This window comes from Hylobates moloch, unplaced genomic scaffold (assembly GCF_009828535.3).
Source record: "Hylobates moloch isolate HMO894 unplaced genomic scaffold, HMol_V3 SCAFFOLD_7, whole genome shotgun sequence".
NCBI lineage: Eukaryota > Metazoa > Chordata > Mammalia > Primates > Hylobatidae > Hylobates > Hylobates moloch.
The window spans coordinates 97,257,581-97,263,944 of NW_026652282.1; the positions used below are offsets into that span (position 1 = coordinate 97,257,581).

The following is a 6,364-nucleotide window of genomic DNA, read 5'->3' on the forward strand; positions in this document are numbered from 1 at the left end:
CTCACTGCAACCTCTGCCTCCTGGGTTCAAGCAATTCTCGAGCCTCAGCCTCCCGAGTAGCTGGGATTACAGGCATGCACCACCACACCGGCTAATTTTTGTATTTTTAGTAGAGACGGATTTCACCATGGTGACCAGGCTAGTCTTGAACTCCTGACTTCAGGTGACTCACCCGCCAAGGCTTCCCAAAGTGCTGGGATTACAGGTGTGAGCCACCACGCCCGGCCTGTTGGAGGATTACTTAAAGCCAGGAGTTGACAAGACTGAGCAACAAAGTGAGACCCCCATATCTACTAAAAAAATTAAAAAAATTAGCTGGGCATAGTGGTGCCTGTCATCCCAGCTACTTAGGAGGCTGAGGCAGGAGGATCACTTGAGCCCAGGAGTTTGAGGCTGCAGTGAGCCATAATTGTGTCACTGAACTCCAGCCTAGGCAACAGAGTGAGACCCTGTACATACATACATACATACATACATACCAATTAAAAGAAACAACAAAATTCTAGTTCAAGAGTGATCTATTAGAGTTTTCCCTTGCTCCCGTTTTCCCCCAGTAGAGATAATCAACCATGCCTTTTTTCCTACTATGACTGTACTTTATTATTTACTTCTATTTTTCTCCCAAGATTATATTATTATTTTGAATTATATGTGTGTTGCTAGTAGACCCCCTGAGCAGCGGGACCATGTCTTCATCTCTGGATCATGAGTGCCTAAAATACAGTAGGTGCTGTATCATTTTTATTTGATTTGCATGATTGTACATGAATATATCTAAAACTTTCTAAATGTGTCTTTCAAAATTTTTCTGGCTGGATCTCTTCCTAGTGGTAATAAATTGGATATATTTATTACTGCATAAAGCATTGCTATTTTTAAATTCAAAACCACTTCCTTAAACGTCAAGGGAATCACACCCAATTTTTAGTATTCTTGAATAAACTGAAATTGCTCGTGTGTACATCACCTCTTACACTTCATTTGTAGATTTTTATAGCATATCCCTTTTAGATCATTTTTTTCTAAAAAGGAATCCAGCTTAAAATGCTATTTCAACAATACAGATGGTCCCTGACTTATGATTATTTGACACAAGATTTTTCAATGGTATGATGGTGCAAAAGAGATACACAGACAATAGAAACTACTTCGAGTACCCATACAACCATTTTATCTTTCATTTTGAATACAGTATTCAATAAATTACATGAGATATAAAAGAGTTTATGATAAAATAGGGTTTGTGTTACATCAGCCCAAGTATGCTGATGTAAGTGTTCTGGGCACATTTAAGTTTGGCTAGGCCAAGCTAGGATATTCCGTAAGTTAGGTGTACTACATGAATTTTCAACTCACAATATTTTTAACTTATGACAGGTTTATCAGGATGTAACCCCGTCAAAAGTCGAGGAGCATCTGTATATATTTCCATTTATATCATAAATATTTACACTTTCATTTGTCAATTATACCTTAATAAAGCTGGGGGGAAATATATATGTCCATCATAGGTAGGATTGCCAAGTAAAATACATTATGCCCCATTAAATTTGAATTTCAGATAAACAACAAACAATTTTTAGTATAAGTGTGTTCAGTGCAATATTTAACTGAGCATCCTTTGTTGGGAGGGTGGCTGACTCTGGCCATCCTAGTCGTATGGTACACCTGACCAAGTTTAAGGCTAAATCAGGAAGAGATTGAAGCGTCCTTCTTTAGATTGTGGTTAAGAGTGGTGAAAATGTTTTGATTAAACAGTAAAATGACACCAAGTAGAAACGGGTGTTATTTATTAAGCAAGACATCGTTTTGTGTAGCAGATGCCTCATGAAAACACTCTAGCTCGGCTAGATGCTTTTTGTTAGAGACCTGGAAAAGTAGGATTGTTGCCTTGTATTACAAGGGCATTTGAAAGTTGTGTTCTATAAATTATAAAACTTGTCTGGGCCCACATTCTACTTCAACCTCTGCCTACCCCAGGCTTCCTACCTCTTCAGGACGGGTGAGATGCCTCTAGTCCTCAGATAGCAAATTCTTGTCACACCTAGTGCCATTCTCCCAACCAAGGCAAATCATCCCAGCTTACAGTACACTTTATCTACTGAGCCGGAAAACAGCCTCAGAGTCTTTCTTAGCACTGTGTGTGTTTTTAAAACAGCTATTATTAATTCATTAGAATTTGCACCAAAAATTAAACCTGTTTAGCATCACTAGTCTCACAGCTGCCACGTTATTCACTGCACAAGGGCACCTGAATTAGAGAATAAAATGAGGCGATACCCAACTCATGCTCTGTACGTCATGGTCTGGGGCTGCGTTCCAAGAGTCTTTTTCTAAATCACATAAGGCACAGACTAGTAGCAGCTCTGTCTGTTCTAAGGGAATAAGCAGGGGGTTACTTGGTATAATTAGTGAAATTGATAAGGGAGAGAATATTTCAAAGAAAGAGAGATGAGTTGAAGCATCTATAGTTGAAGAATGGCTTGAACCTTGGCTTCTGAGCATGCTCAACAGTACATGCCCTTCAGTTAGAGAAACTTGAATATAACATTAAACCAGCAGGGCATGCATGGTGGCTCACATCTGTAATCCCAGCACTTTGGGAGGCCAAAGCAGGTGGATTGCGTGAGCCCAGGAGTTCTACATCAGCCTGGGCAACATGACGAAACCCCGTCTCTGCAAAAGAATATAAAAAATTACTCGGGCTTGGTGGTGCACACCTGTCATCCCAGCTACCCCAGAGGCTGCGGTGGGAAGATCACCTGAACCCGGGAAGTTGAAGCTGCAGTGAGTCATGATTGTGCCACTGCACTGCAGCCTGGGCGACAGAGTGAGACCTAATCTCCAAATATGTGTGTGTGTGTGTGTGTGTGTGTGTGTGTGTGTGTGTGTGTAAAACATTAGACCAAAAGCAGTTTTCTACTTAATGATTCATTTTTGTTGTTTGTTTAGTTATGTTCTGTATTAAAGAAATACATACATGACATCCTGATTTTCCACAATAAAGAAATTAAGTGATAAATGATTCATAGATCTATAGTTCCCCAGGTGATTCTGATGTACACAACTTAGCCTAAAGAGTATGACAATTGGCCTGGAGGGAGAATGAAACTAGAACCCATATGAACATAAATAAGACTGTTCACCTGCCCCTTACCTGTAGGTAAGGGCATCCTGACATTCACCATTCTGTAATGAGAAGCTCCTGGTAAATGGGGATGTGTGGGACTAAAGAAATTGTCAGAAATTCAAGAAATTGAGTTAGAGAAAATAGAATAGCCAAACTACAGCCCAAGGCTGAGGCCACTGGAGATAAAACTGTTTAGGACATATGCTCTGGCAAGATACCAGTAACAAAATCTTGCAGCCACACAGCTCTCTGATGAGGCTTACCTTTAGCCAGTTTTAATATGAAGAGTTGTCATTTTATATATAGCTTATATCCCGCCTTGCTTTCTGTCCCCTTCACCGTTTCAGTTGCTTGTCTCAGGATCTTCTCCAACTCTATTATTCCTGTATTGTACATAGACCAGAACTACAAAAAACAGCCCGGATGCAGACACCTCAAGGATTTACAAAAAAAAAAAAAAAAATGGAATGACTGCTTACTGGTTTTTCCTCCAATTTTTCTTAATGATGTTCAACATTTTCTGATTATTTTGACCGAAACAATACTTGGGCAGCTCTCTTCAGGGAATAGTCTATAAAGGACTCTTGGCGCCCTTTCCAGTGATGACAACTCAGAACTTGTCATTTTAACATATGCTTGAAGAAATCAAGAAGTAAGGAGATTTTAGGGGTGGAAATATAGATGTGATTTGAAAAGCCAATATGAATAGAGATAAGTTGTTGGGATGGGCTTGTATGGTAGAAAAAAAAAAGGAGTAGAGGCCAGGCGCAATGGCTCACACCTGAAATCCCAGCACTTTGGGAGGCTGATGCAGGGGGATTTCTTGAGCCCAGGAGTTCAAGACAAGCCTGGACAACATAATAAAACCCCCTCTAAAACTAGCTGGGCATGGTGGCACTTGCCTGTAGTCCGATATATTTAGTAGGCTGAGGCAGGAGGATCACTTGAGACAAAGAAATTTGACGTTATGGTGAGCTATGGTTGTGCCATTGCACTCCAGCCTGGGCAACAGAAAGAGACCCTGTCTCAAAAAAAAAAAAAAAAAAAAAAGGCAGTGGGTAAAGATGTATAACTGCCTGGGGAGCAATTCTGTCTAGCTAGAATGTAATGTGAATAAAGTCATGATGGATGCTGGGGTTATAAATGTGGGTTGGGACCAATGTACTCATGTACTTTCTCTTCAAAGATAATTTGTGAAAATGATAGTTTAGGCCAATTTCAAGGCTAATTTTAAGAAGATTCTGCCATTAACAGTTAAAATATCTCTAAAATGGTGTAATAGAATGTGTTCTATTTTCCTCACCAGAATACTGTGATTACCAGATGGCACAAGGGGTATGGAAGACCTTGGGTAATTGACAAGTTGTCAATTACAATTACAGAGTGGTCATATTGCCTACAAAATTCCCCATCAGCTCCTCCCACTCATCTCTAAGCTCTTACATTACATGTCCTACAATGCTATGTGGACTGTAATCAAAACTTCTTGGTTTAAAAACTTTCAAAGGTGGGTTTTTTTTTAAGTTTAAAGTTCTTTTGTCTGAGGCTCCCACTTTTGTATCTACTTTCTACTTAACCCAAACTCTAGTATAGCATGATTTTCTGTTATGGAAATCAAGCAGGTTTTCTCCATTAAGTTCTGTGCTTCTGTTTTCATAATCCTAATGTTTACTCTCCATTTAACCAGATTACTCAATGTATCATGAGACTATCTGGAGTCTGTAGCTTCCAGAAGCCTCTCTGGAGTATTTGTCTTGCATTTATTCTGAAGAATGCTCTGCCAGAAATAAAAAGTTGACAGACAGCAGATTTTTAAGAGTATTGGAAGGCATAAAAATATAATGGCTAAGAGAAGAGTTGGATTGCTTCAATCTATAATCCTGACTTTATCTGTTTCCTCTCTATAATACAGGGTCGTTTCAACTGTTGAGTTAGGTAACATACGGAAACTGCTTAGCACCAGGCATGATGTATACGGAGTGCTTAATTAGTGTTACCTATTATCATCATTGTCAACACTATATAAATAACAGAGTTGACTGTTTTGACTTGTAAGTATTCTATACGAATATGTATGCAAAAGCATTTCAATCTAATAAGCAACCACAAGACTAATCTCCATTACTTATGTGTAGTCAAAGTACATCGATTCATGGCTTATGCCTCAGATAATTGAAAACCCACCACTTTCATTTAGGTGGCTGTTTGGAGAAAATACGTCACATTTGCATAATGCTTTATGATTAAAAAGAACCTTTTAAGCATATTTGCACTTAAGCCTCAAAATAAATTATTAGAAAGATGATTGGACTTTTCCAATACTACACAATAATTGTGCAGTAAAACTGATATTAGAACCTAAGTCTTGATCCTTATATCATGAAAGGCTTCTTTGTTATTTGTTAAGATCCCCTGGACCATCTTGACATCGCAAAACAAGTATATGTTAGAAAAGTTTTTATTTTAAGAAAAATATCCAAAAGTTTGCAGCCAGACGCAGTGACTCATGTCTATAATCCCAGCACTTTGGGATGCTGAGATGGGAGGATTGATTGAGCCTAGGAGTTCAAGACCAGCCTAGGCAACATGGTGGCAACTCCATCGCTATGAAAAAAGAAAAACATTTTCATTAAACAAAATAAAAATAAATAAAAGTTTGTATGGCAAATTTATAAAGAAATTTATAAGACTCAAGGTGACCAATGGAATAGGCATAATAGAATGCCCATTCCCCTCAAAGCCTGAAGAAAATGTAGGACTTTCTTTATGACTGCCCAGATTGTAAATTTCATCATGTTTCAGGGTCTCAGACCTCAATGGTCAGAGATACTCAAGGGGAATTTTATTTAAGACTATTAAATGTAAAAAGCAGCTACAGATGGAGTACTTCTATAATTCTACTTCATCCTTGGTGAAAGATGTTTTCATTCCATGCTGGGAACTGTTCTTTTTCCATCACTCTTATTACTTTATGAGCCATTTGCTTTGCCAGTAACTACTTTTTTTCCTCTTTTAATGGAATGAAATGGACAAGGTTAAGGCTCATTATCAAATTGGAATGCAGAAGCAACATTTACCATACTTCAAATTTGCCACTGTAGAAACTGTAAAAAATATATGTATATTCTTTGTATAACATTATGTATGTTAATAATATCAAAAAATAATAAAATAAAATCCCCAGAATTTTCTGCTTTCTCAAATAAATTCATTAAGTGTAAAGAAAGAACTAGT

At 38.1% G+C, this 6,364-nt stretch overlaps 1 long non-coding RNA gene across 1 annotated transcript in view; it reads right to left on the reverse strand.

Moving 5' to 3' along the window:
* Window positions 1-1,151: 1,151 nt before the first annotated feature.
* LOC116811973 (uncharacterized) overlaps window positions 1,152-6,364 on the reverse strand; it is a 25,402-nt gene continuing 20,189 nt past the window's right edge. Inside the window, exons 4-5 of the long non-coding RNA XR_004370558.1 lie at window positions 3,394-3,563; window positions 1,152-2,676 (exon numbers count right to left, since the gene is read on the reverse strand). This is a non-coding gene — a long non-coding RNA (uncharacterized LOC116811973). The remainder of the gene's footprint in view (window positions 2,677-3,393; window positions 3,564-6,364) is intronic.